The sequence below is a fragment of the Drosophila subpulchrella genome, unplaced genomic scaffold, assembly GCF_014743375.2.
Source record: "Drosophila subpulchrella strain 33 F10 #4 breed RU33 unplaced genomic scaffold, RU_Dsub_v1.1 Primary Assembly Seq57, whole genome shotgun sequence".
NCBI lineage: Eukaryota > Metazoa > Arthropoda > Insecta > Diptera > Drosophilidae > Drosophila > Drosophila subpulchrella.
The window spans coordinates 777,060-801,423 of record NW_023665694.1 but is presented as its reverse complement, the minus strand read 5'-3'; the positions used below and the strand labels follow the sequence as shown (position 1 = coordinate 801,423).

Genomic DNA, 24,364 nt, shown 5'->3' with positions numbered 1-24,364 from the left:
ATAAAGATCTGCCTATGGCAGTTGTAACCAATGACAAATCTTTTAAAGAAAATATAATGGCAAACATAACATGGCGACCGTGACAGCGATATTGGACTCAAAAAAAAAAAACACAGTTGGAAGTGAAATAAACGCGAGGAAACTTATGAACGATTGCCGCCGCATCCATTTGTGTGAAAGAGTGCGAGCGAAAATGTTTACGTGAAACAACGTGTGTCCCTAGTATGACAGAAATGAGATATTCTATATAATGAGACGAGTACAAACAAAAGTGGAGACCAAAAAGAGGAAGAGCAAGCGCCCACTATTTAAATGAAAGCAATCACCGCCTGTGCGAGGACCAGCACCGGCGCCGCCTAAAACCATAGGCCAAACAACACAAAATAAAAACTAAATAAAAGCAATCACCGCCTGTGCGAGGACCAGCACCGGCGCCGCCTAAAACCATAGGCCAAGGACTAGAAAAGGATAAGAAGTGTGGGAGGAATGGCAAATCCTCCTACACCTACGATGGAAAACAAAGTATAAAAAAACAAGTATAAACGTCGACCTACACTACCGAACTTACTTACTGGAGAAGGAGAATCCTGTGCAGCCAGCACCGGCCCCGATCGGCGCGCCAAGCCGGACCCTGGATAAGTGAACCGACAGCGCTTCCAAGAGCGCACATCTTAAATTTTTTTTATTATTTTTATATGCATCTCCGATGCAAAAACTTATAATTAACAATAATTGTACAGACCAGGCCGTTTCTAGCTGCGGGTCTTAATTTTTTTGTATATACCTAGGTAGGGATACATGTAAAATTTTATACATATATATCAGAAAATTAAAAAAAAAAAATTAATTAAATAACACATAAATGCCTAAGACAAAAAAAAATAAGAAGAGAAAAAGGAGAGGAGGTCAGAAGAACTTCCTGAATTTAAAAATAAAAGAATTAAATAGGCAGCTATATGCTGAAAAATCTACCCCAGTATCCTGGGATGAAAATGTATAAATTAAGAAAGAATTAGAGAACACGTATAGGGAATTAGATGCCTACAAAAATAAAAATGATATGAAGGAGGCTAGAAAACCAAAGTGCCCTGCAGATTGTAAAGGGCCTTTCGAAAATACAGCTTGCGAGTATACGTGTCATAAGAAAAATTAAAAGATATAAAAATAAAAAGAAAATATATAAACATGAATGAAGATTTTTTTTAATGAAAAGTAACGCAATATCTAAGACAGATTTTGAATGCGTTACAGAAATAATACCCAAAATGGGTTTAATTGAAACTAAAACAGTGGACTCCACTGCCAACGTAATTAATAAAATCGAATCAAAAACTATTGATACTGATTTAACAAACATATTATTATCAATAATTGTTTTTATAATGAGTGCATACATTTTGTATAAAGCCTATATGTACCACAATAAGTGTGTATCAAAGAGAGCTATAAATAGAAGCCAGGCCAACAATCTGGATAAGATTTAAATTAATAGAGCAAACAATTATTATAAAAATATGTTTCAAAATAAAAATTAAAATCCAAAATTTGGATTTGGATTTGGATACCAAAAATAAGAGAATTAAAATTTTGAAATAAAATAAAAACAAAATATATTAACAAACAACATGAATACCACAGATTGCATCAGAATTACTCTAGCCAATCAACCAAATTTTGAGAATAGGGTATTAGCCATACTTAGAAACAGAGCAGAGCCTCTATCAATTCCAGATTTTGAAGACGAATATATGAATAGGTACGACCTAGCTTTTTCCCCGCTTATTCATTGCAGCGGTACGCAAAAAGCAATAGTACTGTCTACAGTAAGAAACTGTAAAGTATTTTCGGAAGTAGACATACACCCAGTGCTAGGACATATAAATGTGCTAAAAATTATGCACAACTAATACACAAAAAAAAAAGTCCTTAGTATGGAATGGGAGCAATTAACTCTCCACATACGAGAATTAAAGGACACATTTGACAAGTCTTACAAATGTATAAGCCAAAAGTAGAACAGGCAAAACAAAGCACAAACCCCCATGGTGGAACCCAACCCTGGCGAACCTTAAAAGAGAGTGTAGAACTCTTTTCAATAAAGCTAAATATAACAATAGCGAATCCTCCTGGAATCTATATCATTCAAAACTAAGCCTATACAAAAAGGAAATAAGAATATCAAAACGAAGAGCCTGGGCTAATTTCTGCAGTAGCATAGAATCTACTGCGGAGGCATCCAGACTCAGAAGAATTCTAGCTAAAGCTCCAGCTACCATTGGCTATCTTAAAACCAATGATGATGGCTGGACGGAAAACAGTCAGGAAACCCTTGAACTGCTGTTAGACACACACTTCCCTAACAATACCCAGGTAGTGGAGGACCTCCACATAGAGGAGAATCTAGACGACCAGAGTATTGCCAACATTTCAAACCCTGACCGCATTCAGTGGGCTGTTAACTCTTTTAAGCCCTTCAAATCACCTGGCCCAGATGGGTTCTTCCCGGCCCAGCTACAACGGACATTAGATATGTCCCTTCCCTGGCTGACAGCCATCTTCCACGGCTGCCTTGCTCTAAACCATATTCCAACAAGGTGGCTGGACGTTAAGGTAATTTTTATACCGAAAGCCGGCAAGCCCTCCCACACCAACCCAAAGGACTTCCGCCCGATCAGTCTCTCTTCCTTCTTGTTGAAGACCCTGGAAAGGCTAATTGACACCCATATCAGACTAACCATCGACCATAGCCTACTCTCTGACGCACAGCATGCGTACCGTAAGGGTAGATCAACCGATACCGCCCTCCACTCTCTAGTGTACAGTATAGAACGAGGCTTCCACAATAAGGAATACTCTCTTGCAGCGTTTCTAGACATAGAAGGCGCCTTCAACAACGTCACCCCAACGGCGATCACTGGTGCTCTGACTGAACTGGGCATTGAGCGGCCCATAGTGGGACTCATACACACCATGCTAACCAGCAGGGTAGTGCACTCCACTATGGGATCGGCCCTCTCGACCAGGAATGTCAGTAGAGGAACCCCACAAGGGGGAGTACTCTCACCTCTTCTATGGGTTTTGGTGGTCAACAAACTGCTATCACTTCTAGAAGAGGCGGGCACAAAAGTGGTAGCCTACGCGGATGACGTGGTTATTCTACTGCAGGGCAAATTCCCGCAAACCCTTTGTAATCTGATGGAGACAGCCCTATCCACCCTTTCCCGGTGGACGGCTGGCTGTGGACTGGGAGTTAACCCGGAAAAGACCGAACTAGTTCTCTTTACAAGGAAGTACAAGATACCAATTCTAGTTCCCCCAAAACTACACCAAACGCACCTAACCTTCAGCAACCAAGCAAAGTACCTAGGTGTCATTCTTGACAAAAAGCTCCTCTGGACTGACAACATCCTAGATCGCACACGCAAAGCGGCCATAGCCCTCTTCGCTTGTAAAAAAGCCATAGGGAGGAAGTGGGGTTTCTCCCCCATGATAGTTCACTGGCTATATACTGCAATAGTCAGGCCCATTCTCCTCTACGGAAACATCGTTTGGTGGCCTTCTCTAGATAAGAACTGCAACCTCCGGATCCTTCACAAGATCCAAAGGAGCGCAGAGCTCTGCATCAGTGGGGCGCTGCGCACTACCGCCACTGAGGCTCTAAACACAATTCTCGATCTCCAACCCCTGGACCTACTTGCCAAAAGCTGGGCATCTGCAACAGCGCTGAGGCTCCGTGAAGCAGCGGCATGGACAACGGGCTCCACGGGTCACTCCATTATCCTATCAAAACATTCACCCCTACCACGTTATACAGACTACGTCCCACCCATAGTCAACTTCGAAAGAAGATACAAAATTCATATACCCACCCGCTCAGACTGGGACAACCTCCCACATCAATTCGTAAACGCCGTCAACATATACACGGACGGCTCCAAGTTTAACTCCCAAACAGGTGGGGGAGTCTTCTCCCCCGAATTAGACATAAAAGTCTCATTCCGCCTACCAGACCACTGTAGTGTTTTCCAAGCGGAAGTGATGGCAATTCAGGAAGCCACTACCCACCTGAACACGTCTGTACATAAGGACAGTGATATCTTCATATTCTCGGATAGTCAAGCTGCCCTCAGGGCCCTCGACTCCTACACAACGAGCTCAAAAACAATCTCTGAATGCCGCAAATCTCTTAACGAGATGGCCACTCATCTGAGAATCAACCTCATCTGGGTGCCTGGGCACCGCAACATTGAGGGCAACTGCATAGCAGACGAGCTGGCAAGACAGGGGACAACCGCCGATATCCTTCGTGATAAGGACACGGTAGGGATGCCCATGGCTACCTGCAAGCTCCATCTCAGGCAGAGATTGTATACTCTTTCCAACAACCGTTGGAACTCAATCTCAACATGCCACAATTCTAGACTCACATGGCCAAACTATAACACGAAAAGAACAAAAACTCTCCTACAATGTAGTAGGGAGGACATCTCCACTCTCCTAAATGCCCTCACGGGCCACTGTCTTATAGGGACTCATGCGATAAGGCTGGGTTTAAGTAACCACGACTTCTGCCGCAGCTGCAAGGAGATAGACGAAGAGGAGAGCATCGAACACCTCCTATGCTTCTGCCCAGCGCATAACCTAAAGCGCTTTCAAACCCTAGGTAGCTACACACTTCCGAACCTTGCGGCCATTCAGGACGTAAGCATTCAAAAATTACTATGCTTCTTAAGAAGAACAGAATACTTCGAGAAGGCAGAAAACCCATGAGCTAGGGAAACGGATCTTTCAGAGATCATGTGGTATCACAAGGGGCCCATTGTGGCCTAAGTGAGGGGACTAATATTTAGTCTCCAACCACTCCTACCTAACCTAACCTAACCATAAGCCAAAATAGGCCAATACATAAAGACACTATTAATAAACATGCAAAGATTCTTGTAGATTCTTTCAATACTGCAAGAACGTTAGTCCATGAAAATAAAAAATAAAAAAAATAAAATTGATCAAATTACGTATACCGACAATTTTAAATACACCTTTGACAATAGATCAAGACATAGACCTAACGGAAAATTAAGATTCCGATTCGAGCGAAGGAATCGAAATAAAAGAAAAAGATCTTCATGATCTAACAATTCCTGCAGTTATAACAGTAACAGAAGCAGAAGAAGAAGAATATATAGAATCAGATGTAAGCGTGCCAGACACAAAAGAAAACATAATGGCAGATCCAGCAGCCCAAGGGCATACATAAAAGATATCTCGAATGCCATCCCGGAATTTAACGGGCAAAAGATACATCTTCCAAGATTCATAACAGCCTTGAAGTTGGTTAACTTGACTAAAGGCACATTCGAAGATTTGGCTGTAAAAGTCATTAAATCCAAAATAATAGGATCTACACTATACAACGTACAGAACGAAACAACAATAAATTCAATAATAAAGAAATTGCAAGACACTATAGTCGGCGAAACATCCGACGTAGTCAAAGCGAAAATGGCGAAAACAAGCCAGAAAGGCAAAACAGCCGAGAAATTTACATCAGAAATAGACAACTTACGAAAGCTCCTTGAAGCTTCGTACATTGACGAAGGCCTACCAGCCGAACACGCTGACAAATTCAGCACAAAAGAAGCCATTACCACAATGGTTAAAAATTGTGAGCATGGCCGCCTAAAAACAATTTTAGAGGCAGGCAACTTCACAACTATGAATGAAGCCGTCACTAAGTACATACAATGCAGTACAGAAATGACAGGCAATGCAAATTCAATACTGTACACACCAAGAGGAAACAACTATCGCGGTAACAACTTCAGAAGTAATTACCGCGGTAGGGGCAATAGCCGAGGTAATTATCAGCATAACGTATATTACCATAATCACTGTGGACGGCAGTACACGTAGTGGCGAAGCGCGCAAGAGAGCGTGCGAAGACAACTACTATATATAGCCGCAGAATTGAAAATCTGCCATTATGGTCCGATCGTAACGAGTGATACATCAATCGAAAGGTATCGCAAAAACTAAGAAGATTGCATACCAAGACTTTCGAAATATAGATTTGTTTGGAAGAAAACAAGGTGAAAGTGTAAAAGTAAAAATTTAGAAAATTGGATACTGGATACGGTGGGGATAAAAGCCCCCGGCTGTTTAGCTAGTTTTATTCTTACTGAGAATACGCGTCGAATGACACCTCATTTGTTGAAATCCGATGTCCCGTTCAAAAGTAATTCAAAAAACAAGATTTTCTTCTTCTTCCCAAAATGAAAATGTTTGTCCTTGTGTTTGTTTGTGTTTAAGGGTTTCGAAAACCCTATGGGTGTATAACGTTGCTTGACTTTGACTTTTGGAAAAACCCGCTAGTTTAGCGGGAAATCAAAGAAAAAAGCCAGATTTAAAATGCTTATAGTATCTAAACAACTAATGCTACAGGAACGTGCTATACATCTCTGAAAAGATAATTTAATTTGCTAAATACTCTTTATATAGTAAAATTGTCTGAATATAATAAATTTAGAGTTATGACAAAAAGTTATTTTTTAAAACCACTTTTTGACTATTTTCTCAAAATTGAGTCGAACGATTTCTTTTAAAATTTCAAATTATATAGCCCTTGAGATTCCTCAACTTTTGATGTATAACACTTTTTGCCCTAAAAATGACCGTTTGGAAGATATTAAGCGATTAAAAGTGCAACTCGTTTCAGCTCCGTATACGAAATACTTCATACTTATTGGAGTAAACAAGAAAAAAACCAATTTAATGAAAAATATTCTTATTGGATTTTTTCAAACTGAAAATCTGTTATGGTTTTAGGGTCCTTTACTTGCATGAAGCTAATCGAAATAGGAAACTTGATCTATTTGTTCTACTACTTTGGAAAAACCCGCTAGTTCGGCGGGAAATGTAAGAAACGACAGATTTCTCTTGGAATTTGAAACTATACAGCCCTTGACGTTCCAAGCTTGTTCTATTAAAATAGGTAATTGAAGCGATAAAACTTGTTGTGCCTAATTTAAGGTGGCGTTCAGCTAAGGTTAGGGGTCGAATCTGTGTGTTTGGTTTTTCAATAGCCAAGCCCATCCACCATATGGGGACGATTCCTAGTCATGGTATTGGGGTACTTAAACTCTTGAGCAAAAAAAACTTTTGATATCAAACAAAAACACCTCTTAACGAGGTAGAAAGTAGTGGCGATCGCGCCTTTAAAAAAAATTTCTGATATCAACAATTGTGACGAAAAATGATATTACATTCGATAAAATAAATAAACTATATTAAATTTATGTATTCGGCACGCTACAGCGGAAAATCTACGTGTAGGTAAATAAATATTTACTGTTGCGGGCCGAAATCATAAATTATATAGTTTATTTATTTTATCGAATGTAATATCATTTTTCGTCACAATTGTTGATATCAGAAATTTTTGTTAAAGGCGCGCGTTCGCCACTACTTTTTACCTCGTTAAGAGGTGTTTTTGTTTGATAATGGCTATAACCAAAATAACGGTTACAACCGAAACTATAATAATCAGACCAACAACAATTATAGAGGTCGTGGTTATATAGAGGAAACAACCGTGGTGGAAACACCAACAATGCAAATACGAACACCAACAGACAGAATAATAATAATGTCCGACAGGTACACACCACGTCGGACCCTTAAGATAAAAAACCCAGTAAAGAATACGGTTCATACTATCAATCTTAATTTCAACCTTTTCGATTCTCTGAAAAACGAATACACAAATAAATTTTATACATTACTAGTTGATACAGGTGCAGACATCTTTAATAAAAGAAACTTCGGACTCGTTTAACAATGACGATTATACAAATATTACCCAAATCTCAGGTGTTGGTGAAGGAACAACCAACTCAAAGGGATTAGTATCAATAGAACTTCCTTCAAGCAACTATGCTATACCACATACTTTTCATTTAGTAACATCAAATTTTCCTATTCCATGTGATGGAATCATAGGCATAGATTTTATGAAAAAATACAATTGTCAAAAAGATTTAAAACCAGAAAACGATTGGCTCATACTGAGACCAGATAACCTCTATAATCCGATACATATTCCAATAAATCATACACTAGAAAATAATTTGACAATTCTACCAGCAAGATCCGAAGTAGTCCGAAAAATTGCTATAAATTCAGCAACCAGGTATATATTAATACCAAACCAAGAAATCCAAAATGGTGTATTTATTGGAAACTCCATTGGAGATTCTAAAAACACTTGTCCGAATTTTAAATACAACTAATAACACTGCAATCATTCAATTAAATACACTGAATATTGAACCATTGGACGATTACGACATAATTAAATATAATAAAAATGTAAGCAAAGAAGAAATTCTAGAGAAATTGAACAAAAATTTTCCACCTCAGTTCAAGGAAATTCTTAACGAATTATGCACAAAATACACAGATATATTCGGAAAAGAATCCGAATCAATATCAACTAATAATTTTTACAAACAAAAAATAAGAATGAAAGATGATGAACCTGTATACATAAAGAATTATAGAATTCCCCACAGTCAAAAAGACGAAGTAGAAAAACAAGTAGACAAATTAAAGACAAAATAGTAGAACCTTCAGTTTCTGAATACAACAGTCCATTACTAATCGTCCCGAAAAAATCATTACCAAATTGTGATACTAAAAGATGGCGTTTAGTAATGGATTACCGCCAAATTACCAAAAAAGAAATTATCAGATAAATTTTGATATTCTTGATCAATTAGGTAGATCTAAATACTTTTCATGTTTAGATCTGATGTCAGGATTTCATCAAATAGAACTCAAAGAAACGTCTAGAAACATAACATCCTTTTCCACGAGCAATGGCTCCTATCGCTTCACGCGATTACCTTATCGTTTAAAAATAGCGCCAAATTCTTTCCAAAGAATGATGACAATTGCATTTTCAGGTATCGAACCTTCACAGGCATTCTTGTATATGGATGACCTAATTGTCATCGGTTGTTCAGAAAAGCATATGATTAAAAATCTTACAAACGTTTTTGGTTTATGTAGGAAGCACAACCTTAAATTGCACCCAGAAAAGTGCACATTTTTTAGACACGAAGTGACCTTCCTTGGACACAAGTGTACTGACAAAGGTATTTTGCCAGACAGTAAGAAACACGATGTATTAGAAAAGTACCCAGACCCAACGGACGCAGACAGCGCTAGAAGATTCGTTGCATTTTGCAATTACTACAGACGTTTTATTAAAAAATTTTCCGATTACTCACGTCTCATAACTAGATTATGTAAAAAGAATGTTAAATTTGAATGGACAGATGAATGTCAAAACGCATTCGAATACCTTAAAATTCAATTGATGAAACCTACACTACAGATGCAAGCAAACAAGCGTGTGGAGCCGTTCGTACTCAAGATTACAATAACACACAACTACCAGTAGCCTATGCATCAATATCATTTACTAAAGGAGAAAGCAACAAAAATACAACCGAACAAGAATTAGCAGCTATCCACTGGGCGATAAATCATTTTCGAACATATATTTATGGAAGACATTTCACAGTCAAAACAGACTATAGGCCATTAACTTACTTATTTTCGATGACAAACCCGAGCTCAAAACTAACGCGAATGAGATTAGACTTAGAAGAATATGATTTTACTGTGGATTATCTTAAGGGAAAAGACAATCATATAGCCGACGCGCTTTCAAGAATAACCATAACGGATTTAAAGAATATTCAAACGAACAATAAAATTCTGACAGTCACTACCAGAAACCAAAGTAAACAGAAAAATCCCTGGGCAGGAAAAGAAAAAATAAATTTGCCTAGGCAAACTCTAAATAAAGCTTCTCAGCCCAACGTATACGAAGTCATTGTAAATGACGAGGTACGAAAAGTAGTGACCTTGCTAATAACAGATTCACTATGTTTACTAAAGCATGGAAAAAAAGTTATAGCAAGAATTGATGTTAGCGATATGTACACCAATGGAATTCTCGACTTAGGTCAGATCTTTCAAAGGCTTGAAAAAGAAGCCGGTATACTTAATATCAGCAAACTCAAAGTGGCACCGAGCGAAAAGATCTTTGACACTATATCAATAGAATCTTTTAAAAAAATGGGCAATAAAATATTACAATCTCTAAGAGTAGCGCTTCTCAAGCCGGTGACCCTATTATCAAATAATGATAAAGAGAAAGAAGCATTACTGTTTACATTCTATGACGATCCAATACAAGGAGGTCATACAGGCATAGCTAGAACATTAGCAAAGATAAAAAGAAAAAGAAAATGCCAAAAATCCAAAACAACCAAACATACAAAAACACCATTGACTATAACTGAAACGCCACAAATGGCTTTTGACAGGGTAATTGTGGATACGATCGGTCCACTACCTAAATCTGAACAAGGAAATGAATATGCAGTAACCCTAATCTGCGATTTAACTAAATACCTTGTGGCAATACCAATCCAAAACAAAAGTGCAAAAACAGTAGCAAAAGCTATATTTTAAGCTTTTATTCTAAAGTACGGTCCAACGATGACGTTCATAACGGACATGGGAACAGAATATAAAAATTCGATAATTGAAGATTTATGTAAAATTTTAAATATCAAAAACATAACTTCTACCGCACACCATCACCAAACTGTAGGAACCGTGGAGCGAAGCCACAGAACATTTATGGCACATGACTATTGTCCATATGAGTTAGTTTTTGGTAAAACTTCAAATTTACCTCTAATGTAGATGACTACGCTAAAGAATCTAAGTTTAGACTAGAACAAGCATTTAAGAGAGGTAGATTAATGTTAGAATCTCATAAAACGAAACAAAAAACAAGGAAGAACGCTATAGTCGAGTACCTCGACTATCAGATACCCGTTACTCAGCTAAAGGGACCAAAGGAAAATGGAGATATGCAAGCAGCAAATGCGCCACCTACCGGCGGTAGACAGATTTAAGCGTTGTGGGCGTTAGAGTGGGCGTGGCAAAGTTTTTTTTAAATCAATCGATAGGTATTGACGAGACCAATACATTTCAGTTAACATTTTTTATCTAGCATAAAAATTGTGGGCGCCACAGATTTGGGCGGTTTGTGGGCGTAAGAGTGGGCGTGGCATATTCGCGTAACAAACTTGCGCTGCGCTCAAGCCTACGGAATCTAAATCTGAAATCCCGTTTCTCTATCTTTGATATTTTCCGAGATATCCGCGTTCATATTTACGATTTTTTGAAGTTTGTGAGCGGTTTGTGGGCGTTATAGTGGGCGTGGCAAACTTTTTTTTGGGTCAATCGGTAGGTATTGATGAGAACAATACATTTCAGTTAAAATTTTTGTTCTAGCATCAAAACTGTAGGATCCACAGTTTTGGGCGGTTTGTGGGCGTTAGAGTGGGCGTGGCACTCTTTTGAAATAAACTTGCGCTGCGCAGGAATCTCAGGAATCTGCATGCCAAATCCCAGTATTGTAGCTCTTATAGTTTCCGAGATCTCAGCGTTCATACGGACAGACGGACAGACGGACAGACGGACATGGCTAGATCGACTCGGCTAGTGATCCTGATCAAGAATATATATACTTTATGGGGTCGGAAACGCTTCCTTCTGCCTGTTACATACTTTCCGACGAATCTAGTATACCCTTTTACTCTACGAGTAACGGGTATAATTAGATATGACAAAAACACCTTAGATTTTGATTTAAAAATAGGAGATCAGGTTTTATTGAAAAATGAAACAGGGCATAAGCTAAACTTTAAATACAAGGGTGGTCAAAAGTATTTTCACAAAAAAAAAGTTAAATATATTCATAATTCGAACTTACATCTTGTCAACTTTGGCATCAATGGAAAGGTAATTTAAATGCCGTTTGAATGATACAATACATTTCTTAACACATTCAGTACTTATTGAAAAGGACGAATTTGTGTGAAAATGTCCTTTTTGAACTTTTTTCCTCGACTTGAAAACTTAAATTTTTTGATGCAAAAAGTTTCTTCAAACAAAAATAATAGTAACTGCAAAAAGAATTTTTCAAAAATCATTTTGCTTATATTTTTTATGATTTTTTGAAAATGCTTAGAAACATGCATTTTAGCCATATTTTTCTCTTTTTCATACAAATTTTTTCCGACAGTGTCACCTTTAAAAAATTATAAAAAATATAAGCAAAATGATTTTTGAAAAATTCTTTTTGCAGTTACTATTATTTTTGTTTGAAGAAACTTTTTGCATCAAAAAATTTAAGTTTTCAAGTCAAGGAAAAAAGTTCAAAAAGGACATTTTCACACAAATTCGTCCTTTTCAATAAGTACTGAATGTGTTAAGAAATGTATTGTATCATTCAAACGGCATTTAAATTACCTTTCCATTGATGCCAAAGTTAACAAGATGTAAGTTCAAATTATGAATATATTTAACTTTTTTTTTGTGAAAATACTTTTGACCACCCTTGTATACTGAACCTTATAAGGTTGAAAGTATAGCAGAAAACGATAACAGTAATTTCAAATAACAAAAATAAAAAACAAACAGTACATAAGGATAGGTTAAAAATTTTTATTTCATAATCACTCTTAAAAATTTATCACGTATGGCCATACATAAATTAAGAACCATAATTATAATGGCAATATAACACAAAATTAAAAAAAAAATACTTAAATAAATAATACTTTCTGATCCGAAAAAAAAATAAATTAAATAAATAAAATATATATATAGTGACGTGTCTGCACTGCGATTTCTCAACGGCCACCAGTTTAAAGAACGAAACCGTTCACAAATAAACAGAATCGCCAATTTCGGCTTTGATTAAAAACGATACAGAAGCTCGAGATCCCGCAATGCAAGCAAACAAAGAAAATTGATTAAGTCCGATTGTCAACAATGACGTAATTCCATAAACGTAAAAATCCAATAAGATCGCAAAATCTAAAAAGACCGAATTATGTAAACATAAACAAAGAAGTGGCGATCGCATCATCCACTTGCGATTGCGTCACCTAATGCACTAACAGTAAATTCTAAGACGCAAACCGAGGTTTCATTCTAACCAATTCTGTAACATACAATTAGTCTTTTTCCAACGTTCTAATAAAGAATAACCAACCAATATAAAAAATCTCCTGATTTTTTTATTCGGGCGAAGAACGACTCATGTAAATGGCGCAGTCGGTAGGATCTCTTTAAAAAAAAAAAATATCCTTGCGAAAAAACAAAGTCGGTAGCTTACTGATCAATTAAAAGGATATTTCTAAACAACTAGGATATCCAGATCAGCGCGTGGAATTGCCCACAAGTAAGCAATTTATTCGACTCGGAAGTGCAACTAAGAGATCCGCAAAAGAACCTAAGTGCAAATTAAAGGCACTGAACAAAAAATATAAAAAATTAAATTTCAATCGACTACTGAATAAATCCAATTCGGTCAGTAATAAAGTTGAGTGGAATTTAATTAAACACAACAAAATGGACCAACAACCACCAGCTCAAGGGCAACCACAAATTGGTGTGGCACCCAACCCATTGACGGAGCAAAACTTAAATCAGCTTTTGTCCCAAATCCGGAATATTCCAACGTTTGAAGGAGATCCATCTACCCTAGGAACCTTTGTCAGAAGAGTTAACTACCTTTTGCGACTGTATCCTACAACCAATGATCGACAGACAAGCGTTATATTTGGAGCAATTGAACTTCAAATCACCGGTGATGCCCAGAGGATTCTGCAAGTTCTACAAGTCAACAACTGGCCAGATCTTAGAGCAGCCCTAATCGACGAGTACAAAACGCAAACACCTGTGGAGGAACTATTAAGGCGATTATACAATACTAATTTTCAAGGTAATCTAAGAAAATTTTGTAACGAGATCGAGCTTAAGCAGTTAGTTATAAGCAACAAATTAGAACTTGAGGGAAATCCAAATGAATTAATATTGTACACAGAAGCAATGTTTAGGACTACAAAGAACCTAATACAACGAAAATTACCTGATAGAATTTTTATGACATTAGCAAGAAGCGATATTTCAACAGTACTTAAACTGAAACAAGCGGCTCAGCAAGAAGGGCTATACGAAGAAAATGAAAATTTAAAACATTATAACATCAATGTTAATAAAATTCAAAAGCATCAACAAACAAATTATACACGTAACCCCTACCCTTTCACTAATTTGTACAACACCCAACAATTTAATCCTGGCCCAGCTCTTTCAATTCAACCACACCCCAACCAACCCCAAAGAATGGTTCCACAAAATTATAGGTTCCAATCGAATAACAGAAATAATACTTTTGACCAAAATAGGGGAAGTTACCAAGAGTTTCGAAGAAATTTAATTCAGGGACAGCAAAATAATACAATGAATCAAAGCCAACGGCCAAGTGGACGATCGGGCTCAGTACCCAACCAATCACAAAAGAGAGTCAGAGAAAGTAATAGTGGACAATCAAGAATGCAAGTAGACGAAAATTATCAACAAAATAAGGAGTACAAAGAAGATGTTTATAATGAAAATGAAAATTTTCCAATGCAAGCCTCGGACCAATTACATACATAGAAATAACTATAAATAATCATAATTATCGTTGCCTCGTCGATACCGGTTCATCAATTAACTTAATGAAAAAGAATTTTCTCAACGGGAGCATACATAAAGATCCGACAATTATACGCACTATGACAGGTCATTATGAACTAAATGAATTTGTAAAAGTTGCACCTAATAGTTTATTTACTCAAGAACAAATATTTTATATTCACGACTTTTCTTCCAATTATGACATACTACTAGGACGAAAGTTACTAGAGGCAAACCAGGCAAATATTGATTATTTAAATAGTCGCACTACTATTAGTGGCCGCATTTTTTTACATAAAAACATTAGTTTGAAAAATCCAACACAAATAAATGATTTTGAGGCATTGCTAAAATCTAAAAATTATACTGATGAAATAAATTATGCTGTTCAAAATGAATTAGCAGAGGGAAAAAGTTATCGCTTAGAACACTTAAATGAAGAAGAAAAAGTTAAATTATTAAAATTAATTAACCAATATAAATGCATTCAATATCGTGATGGTGAAAATTTGACCTTTACGAATGTTGTTAAGCATGAAATAAAAACTCATCATGAAAATCCAATTTATAAAAAACCGTATGGGTATCCTTTTTCATTTGAAAAAGAAGTTGAGTCTCAAATACAGGATATGTTAAAGCAAGGAATAATTAGGCACAGCCAATCACCTTATTGCAGTCCATTGTGGATAGTACCAAAAAAAGAAGATGCTTCAGGTAAACAAAAATTTAGACTTGTAGTAGACTATAGGGGCTTAAATGAGATCACTGTTAGTGATAAATTTCCCATTCCCAATATGGACGAAATACTAGGCAAGCTAGGACGGTGTCAATATTTTACCACCATTGATTTGGCTAAAGGTTTCCACCAGATCGAAATGGACCAAAATTCCATAAACAAAACAGCGTTTTCCACAAAGTACGGACACTACGAGTACACACGAATGCCATTTGGATTAAAAAATGCACCTGCAACTTTTCATCGATGCATGAACAATGTCCTTCGTGAATTAATAAACAAGCATTGCCTTGTATACTTGGACGATATAATTATTTTCTCTACGTCTCTTGACGAACACCTTACTTCATTAAAAATTGTTTTCGAAAAACTTAAAAACGCTAATCTAAAATTACAACTAGACAAATGTGAATTTTTGAAAAAAGAAACAGAATTTTTGGGACACATAGTTGGACCAAACGGGGTAATGCCAAATCCAGAAAAGGTTAAGGCAATCAATAAATTTCCAATTCCCAAAACTCAAAAAGAAATAAAATCATTTCTTGGTCTTTGCGGTTATTACAGAAAATTCATTCCAAACTTCGCAGACATTTCAAAACCTTTAACTAAATGATTAAAAGCTGGTTCTAAAGTGACATTCAAAGATGATACATTTATTGCAGCATTCAATAAATTAAAACAACTTATCATAAACGATCCCATACTGATTTGTCCAGATTTTGGAAAAAGGTTTCAATTAACTACTGATGCTAGCAACTTTGCATTAGGAGCAGTTCTTTCTCAGGATAACAAACCAATCAGTTACATTAGTAGGACTCTAAATGCACATGAAGAAAACTATAGTACAATTGAAAAAGAATTATTAGCTATAGTATGGGCAACAAAAACCTTAAGACCCTATTTATTCGGAAGAAGATTTGAGATATTAAGTGACCATAAGCCGTTAGTCTGGCTAAACAATATCAAAGAACCTAATATGAAACTGCAAAGATGGAAGATAAGGTTAGGAGAATATGACTTCGAAATAAAATATTTAGAAGGAAAGCAAAATCACGTAGCCGATGCATTGTCAAGAATCAAAATTAACGAAGTATACTATGGCAGTAACAAAGCAACAGCACATAGCGCTGAAGAAGATAATGAAAATTTAATAACAATTACTGAAAAACCAATCAATCATTTCGCAAGACAGGTAGAAATGATTCGAAGCAATACAGAAGGTGAAGAAAGTGAAAATTATTTTAAGAAAGTCAAGATTAAAATAATGTTTAATGAATTAAACATCGAAAAAGCTAAGCAAATATTAATAAAACACTTTTGTACCAAGTCAAGTGCACTTTACATCGAACACGACTCTGATTTTGAAATCATTCAAGAAGCTTTTAAACAGGTTATGAACACTACTACAAAAATTGTAAGAGCAGTAATTAAATTACAGGACATAACAACTTACGCTGAATTTAAAGAAATTATTGTTAGCAACCACGAAAAACTATTGCACCCAGGAATTGAAAAAATGGTAAGGCTTTTCAAAGAAACCTATTATTATCCCGACTACCAGAATTTAATTCAGAATTTAATTAATGAGTGTAATGTTTGTAACCAAGCAAAAACCGAACACAGAAAAACATCGCTTTTATTAAAAACAACTCCAGAAACAGAATTTTGTAGGGAAATTTACGTCGCAGATATTTACACGATCAAAAATCAAAATTATCTAACTTGTATTGATTTATACTCAAAATTTGGAAGCGCGATTGAATTAAACGGAAAGGACTGGATGGAAGTTAAAAGAGGACTTTTTCGAATATTCAATTCAATGGGAAAACCCAGAACCTTGAAAACAGATAGGGATAGTGCTTTTATGAGTATAGCGCTTAAAAATTGGCTGGACACAGAAAAAGTAAATATTCAGATAACAACAAGTAAAAATGGAGTATCAGATGTAGAAAGATTACACAAAACAATTAACGAAAAAATACGTGTGATCGAGACCAGCGACAATCCGGAAAATAAACTTATGAAAATGGAAGTAATACTGTATACTTACAATCATAAAATAAAACACAATGCAACAGGTAGAACCCCAGCTGATATTTTTATTTATGCAGGTACCCCTGCATATAATAGCCAAATTATAAAAGAAGCTAAAATAGAACAACTTAATAAAAAACGACAACATTTTGAGGTAAATACCAAATTTAGAAAGGCTCCCATAATTCACGGGAAATTACACAATCCTTATAAAAAGACAGGAAATATAGAACAAATAGATAATGATCATTTTGAGGAAACTAACAGAGGTCGAAAAATAAAACATTACAAAACAAACTTCCAGAGACAAAAGAAAGTTAATAAAAGTAAATATTTGCAGGAGGACCCAGATCAAGACCCAGCGCTTTGACTTTCATCTTTCTGACATCAATGTTAATAATAATGATGCCAATGGGTAACAACCAATTTATAGAAATTAACCATATAAAATCATACAATGGCTATTTATTATTTATGACCGACACAATCAACATCCCAGATAGTTTTGAATACCATTGCTTCACAATTAATATTACAAAAACGGAAGAAACTTACAAAAATTTGCTATCACAAGCGTTTGGCTTTAAGGAAATAATACAGATTAAATATTTAACGGAAAAACTACAAAGAGAAATGAATGGGTTAAAAATTGTTAAAAGAAACAAAAGAGGATTAGCTAATTTTGTAGGAACAGCTTACAAATATCTTTTTGGAACATTAGACAATAATGATAAAGAAGAATTAGAAGAAAAAATCAATGTAATAGCTCAAAACAGTGTACAGGTAAACGAACTAAATAATATAATCGATACAGTTAACAAAGGCATCGATATAATAAACAAGCATCTCGAATACAACGAAAACGAAAAAATACTTGAATTATTGATTTTTAATTTAGAACATTTCGCAGAATACATTGAAGACCTGGAAATGGGAATGCAGTTAGCAAGATTAGGAATATTCAATCCAAAGTTATTAAAACACGACTACTTGACAAACATTAATTCTGAGATACTTCTGAACATAAAAACCTCAACTTGGCTTAGGTCAGATTCAAACGAAATTTTAATTATATCCCACATACCCAGAGAAATAAAGAAACTTCCCGTATACGAAATATTACCTTATCCAGATGAAAATAATAAAATATTACAAGATAACACCCAAAACAAATATTACGTGTACAGAAATAGTTTGTATAACAAAGAAACAAAAAAACCTGTTACCAACGCATGTCTTTTAGGTCTTGTTAATCAAACAAATACTAGTTGCAGGTTCACAAAAACGCTATTAACTACCCAAATTAATTATGTCGAACCAAATATCATAGTTACATGGAATTTGTCAAAAACTATACTAAATCAAAATTGTATTAAAAATGAAATTGTAATTGAAGGAAACAATATGATCAAAATACACAATTGCTCAATTGCAATTAACGATTTATCCATAAGCAATTATAATTCTGACTACACACAAAGCATATACACAAGAAATAATGTCACCAAATTAGACCCAATATCATACATCCAAGCAAAAGAAATATTTTTTGAACAAAATAAAGAAAACCAGACTTACAAAATAATTGTAATTGTAACACTGGGTCTCTTAATATTAAGTGTATCACTGTACCTACTTTATAAATTTAAGGAAATACCTAAAAGAATACTTATAAAATACAATAACACAAAAGGTGACGACCCAACAATAGAAACACAAGAGTTACAAGAAATACCACAACTATACCCCAAAATCACATAAATAACCATACGATTTTGTCTAAGTGATGGGGGAGTGACGTGTCTGCACTGCGATTTCTCAACGGCCACCAGTTTAAAGAACGAAACCGTTCACAAATAAACAGAATCGCCAATTTCGGCTTTGATTAAAAACGATACAGAAGCTCGAGATCCCGCAATGCAAGCAAACAAAGAAAATTGATTAAGTCCGATTGTCAACAATGACGTAATTCCATAAACGTAAAAATCCAATAAGATCGCAAAATCTAAAAAGACCGAATTATGTAAACATAAACAAAGAAGTGGCGATCGCATCATCCACTTGCGATTGCGTCACCTAATGCACTAACAGTAAATTCTAAGACGCAAACCGAGGTTTCATTCTAACCAATTCTGTAACATACAATTAGTCTTTTTCCAACGTTCTAATAAAGAATAACCAACCAATATAAAAAATCTCCTGATTTTTTTATTCGGGCGAAGAACGACTCATGTAAATATATATAAATTTATAAAATATAAAATAAAAATATAAAATATATACATTTTTTTAAAAAATTTTTATTTCGTAATCACTTTAGTTCTCTTATAAATATATCACGTATGGCCATACATAAATTAAGAACCATAATTATAATGGAAATATAATACAAAATTAAAAAAAAAAAATACTTAAATAAATAATACTTTCTGATCCGAAAAAAAAAATAATAAATTAAATAAATAACACATTAAAAAAAAATATATATATTTATATATATATATATATTATATTATTATAAAACAAGATGTTCATTAATATTTCATATACATATAGTAAGAAAATAACTTCATAGAATTACGTTATTTTTCAAAAGGAGGGAGATGTAGTATGCATGTATCATTGTAGCGAGTACCCACTGTACCGACACCAATATTGTGTTACAGTGTACTTAAACAAATACAAAAGTGCCGCCCGCTAAAATTTTGCGGCCAGCCGAAATATGAATGCGCCTCAGAGCCCAACTTATGGGAAGTGCTAGTGTCAGCAACAGTTGCGAGCATATACTTTGATATATACATATATGAAAGCCGCTGCCAATGTTTGCAGGCAGCGTAGCCGCAAATAGCTAGCTGTAAGTCATTCATATTTTGACGATTGCTAAATAAAGATCTGCCCTTGGCAGTTGTAACAAATGACAAATCTTTTAATGAAAATATAATGGCAAACATAACAAGTGACTGTTAGAGTTAATGAGAGACTTTAGGGCAGAGAGGGAATCAGAGCAGATAGCATGTTTGCCTGGGGCTTTTAGTGCAATTTAATGTTCTCTTTTAAAAAGATATTATATCATTTAATCTATGTTGTGCTTGGGTCACACACATGTAACATTGGACCTTTGATATTTTTTTACATTTCTAAGACATTACAATAGCTCTAAATCACGAGTATAGCACATAACTATGTTAAGAACGCGACGAACACAAATACCTCCGGCTTCACTTTCCATTAAAACTGGACTAGAAAAATGAATTAAAACGCTTGCAGCGAAACTAAAACAAAAGTTATTTGAGACAGGTGATTAGTTATAAATCTAGGAATTCATATTTAAAGTATTTGAGAAAATTTCTTTGCTTACAAAATTTTTTTTATTTAGAACAGACACAGAAGGGCATGCTATTTTTTTTCAGAATTTGTACTTAAATGTCAAAACTTAACAAAAAATTATACACTGACTTTGCCCGAAACACAATAATCACAGACTACTTTATCTTTTTGATTTGTGTGCGGAATACAATTGTTTTTAAAGTTGCAATTCAAAAAGTTTGTAAATCTTAAAAAAAAACATTTTGGCTGTGTTTTAGTTCTAGTCGCCTCATAATGCGAACCCGTGGAACATTTGTTGGCGAAATGTCCACGTTTCTACACCGGTAACAGGTCAGCTCCTCTCGCGGCGACTTATTCTCTTTTTGAAATGGTTTTCAGTTTCATCCTGTCTTAACTTCATGTGGCAGTTGTTCATTTAATGGCCCGGCTTCTTACAAAAATTACACACCAGTACAGACTGCTTCGTTCGCTTAAACTCAGTTTCCGAGTTTTCCCTCCGCCAGTGCTGCATTTGCTTGCAACGTAAATGTCATTAACTCTGACAACTGCTTATTCCGGGTATTGTGAAAATCAGTCCTTGCAGACGACTGTCAAATCTTGACATGTGTGCAAGCAAAGCGGATACGGCAATCTCTTTGGTGTTTGAGGCGACTAGCGTAGACTGCATGGCTTTCGCCGACAAAAGTGCGACTTTTTAAAGAAATTGAACAAAATGCCGGCCGGTGTCTCTTCCGTCTCAAGTCGGTGCTTGAACAGCTCCTTGAAATGCTTCCACGCAAGGCCAGCGTAAAATAATTGGGTAAACCACTGCGAAGCGCTTCCCTCCATTCAATTGCTAAGAGCTATAATTAGCCCACTGCCAGTTTACGGATTCTCCGATAAAATTATGTCTACAGTTACACACCACTGCCTGGCGTCAGCACCGTAGTAGTCGTGTAGTCGATGCCTGCATAGCTTTGTCCAGCTCCAGAACTAAGCTCCACTGATTCCCAGATGTGGGAGGAGTTGGTTCAGATCCCACTTCTGTTGTCGATTCCAGATTATTCTGGACAGAATCTTTGTTTTCTTCAGTCATTATTGTACTCGAGAACAAAGTCTTATAGCGAATTCCTGTGCAATGAGTGTATTAACTGAACTTCTCGAAGGCAACGCATTTACTAGACTGGCTAGTCAAAGGCCCGCTGTTCACGCTACAGTAAAAACCTTTGCCATTATTTCTGACGCATTAACTCACATTCTTGCAGAGAAACACACTCAACTTGTGCTCTTTTTATGTCGCTCCAAACCAAAATACTCTTTCACGTGTGAGAAATTTATTTTTCTGTTAATTGTTATCATTTTAACGTTGTTTTTTAAGTCACTTAAATTATGTGTACTACCGTCTGTCTATTTTTAAATATACAAGGTGAGTTCCAAAGTAAACAGGACTTAAAAAAAGACAGAACAAATAGTTTTTTCGGCAAAATCAATTTATTTTATTCAAAATAGTCTCCTTCGGCTTTAATACAGCACGGTCCAAAAGCATGTCGAACGAGTGTTTTAGCTCGTTGCCCGGTATGGCCGCCAGTATGCCGGTGCCTTTTGAATGGCCTCTACGTCTGCATAACTCTTTCCTTTCATCGGCAAATGCATTTTTCCGAAAAGGTAGAAGTCGCACGGTGCCATATCAGGTGAATACGGGGAGTGGTTGATGGTTAAAATGTGATTTTTGGTCAAATAGTCGGAAACAAGCGTCGATCGATGAGACGGCACCAAACGCTTAAAAACTCCAAGGTAGAATAACGCATTAACGTTTTGGCCGGGTGGAACAAATTCTTTGTGAACAATACCCTTGGAATCATAAAAACAAATCAGCATTGCCCTAACTTTTGACTTCTCCAGACGCGATTTTTTGGGTTTCGCCTCGTCCGTCATTTATATCCTCACGACCACTTTGAAAACGTTGAAACCGGGCAACGAGCTAAAACACTCGTTCGACATGCTTTTGGACCGTGCAAAACGCTGTATTAAAGCAGAAGGAGACTATTTTGAATAAAATAAATTGATTTTGCCGAAAAAACTATTTGTTCTGTCTTTTTTTTAAAGTCCTGTTTACTTTGGAACTCACCTTGTATGCATAAAGTATATATATTCCTGATCAGGATCACTAACCGAGTCGATCTAGCAATGCCAGTTTGTCTGTGTGAACGCTGTGGAAGAGTTGGAATTTCAGGTTAAAATTCGTTAACGCCCACGAACCGCCAAAAATTGTGACGCCCACACTTTAAGAGATTGAAATTTATAATAATTTACATTTTATTCCGCCAGTGAATAAGTAATGACGTTACGCCTTTAAACCAGAACTTCGTCAAAGTTACAAATTTAAAATGTAAAAATGTAAACGTCGATGTTTAATCGATTCGTTACAGCGTTCTCTCTTGTTTTGATCCGTTTCTCTTCTACTCAGGGGGTATAGCAATATTTAGCTGCCATATCATATAGCTGTAGACGGCAGTCCACGTAGTGACGATGCGCCCAAGAGTTTGCGAAGGCTACGAAAAAAAAATGAAAATCTACTTTGATGGTCCGATCGTATCGAGTGTTACACCAATTAAAAGATACCGCAAAAACTAAAAGGATTGCATACCAAGACTTAAAAAATTTTTTTTCTTTTAAATTGTAATTGGTTTGGAAGAGTAAAAGTAAAAAAAAAAAATCGAGTGGCAGTTTTATCTAGCCCACGCACGTCGCGTAAAAACTCCAAAGAACCCACGTGAATTTTCGCAACTTCGTTCTTGGGACTTCATCTATTTCAGCGATCATGCCACCCCGCCCCAACAACTATAGTTTAAAAATTATGCCCAAAATTTTTGACTTGACTTTTGTTTAAACTTTAAACAATTCCTCAACTTTTGACACATCAAACGCTGCCTGTGCATTGCATTTTTTTGTGCGTACTCAAGCTATATTTTAAGTTCCTGGAAACATTTAAATGGTCTTAAACAGCTCGATATAAGAAACGTTTGTTCCGCTAGTTCGTCGGGAAATCATTAAAAAAAAAAAAAAACAACACAATTTTTAAAGGTTTTTAGTTTCTAATCGACTGAAGCACAGACTCGTCCTCTATGTCTCTGAAAAGGCAGTTTAGTATGCTGCCTTTGGCCGAATGAGACAATTTAAGAAAGTGTATTTACTTATTCGAATGTATGATAATTTTTCGTCACCAAATTGGATATCAGTACTGTTGTACGTAGAAGGTGCGTTTGTCACAACCCTTTACCTAGTTAAAAGTACAGTTTTAAAAATTGTTCATAAAGCAACATACTTTTAAATTTTTTTAAATGTTAAATAACAACATTGGTAGTTAACTTTGGCAAGCCGAAGTTTATATACCCTTGCAGGTCGTTCCTTTGGGAGCAATATATGTACAAATCTTCAGATTTTTAGAACACGAAAAAATAATTACAGGAATTTTAAGATGTTTTATTTTAATTTACTACCGTATATGTTTACCGAAATAGAAAAACACCGTTCCTTTTTTTACATGAATTGTGCGATCGTTCTTATGGCAGCTATATGACAAAGTCGTCCGACTTTTTAACACTATTCGAAACTCTAAAATATTAAAAGAATATTTGACAGTTTTTTAAAATCATTTTTTGATCATTC

The 24,364-nt window shown here is 35.7% G+C and overlaps 1 protein-coding gene across 9 annotated transcripts in view; it reads right to left on the bottom strand.

Annotated features, from left to right (window-relative positions):
- The window catches only part of LOC119562545 (nipped-B protein), a 265,532-nt gene that overhangs the window by 214,051 nt on the left and 27,117 nt on the right, over positions 1-24,364 (bottom strand). The gene's annotated exons all lie outside the window — the stretch shown is intronic.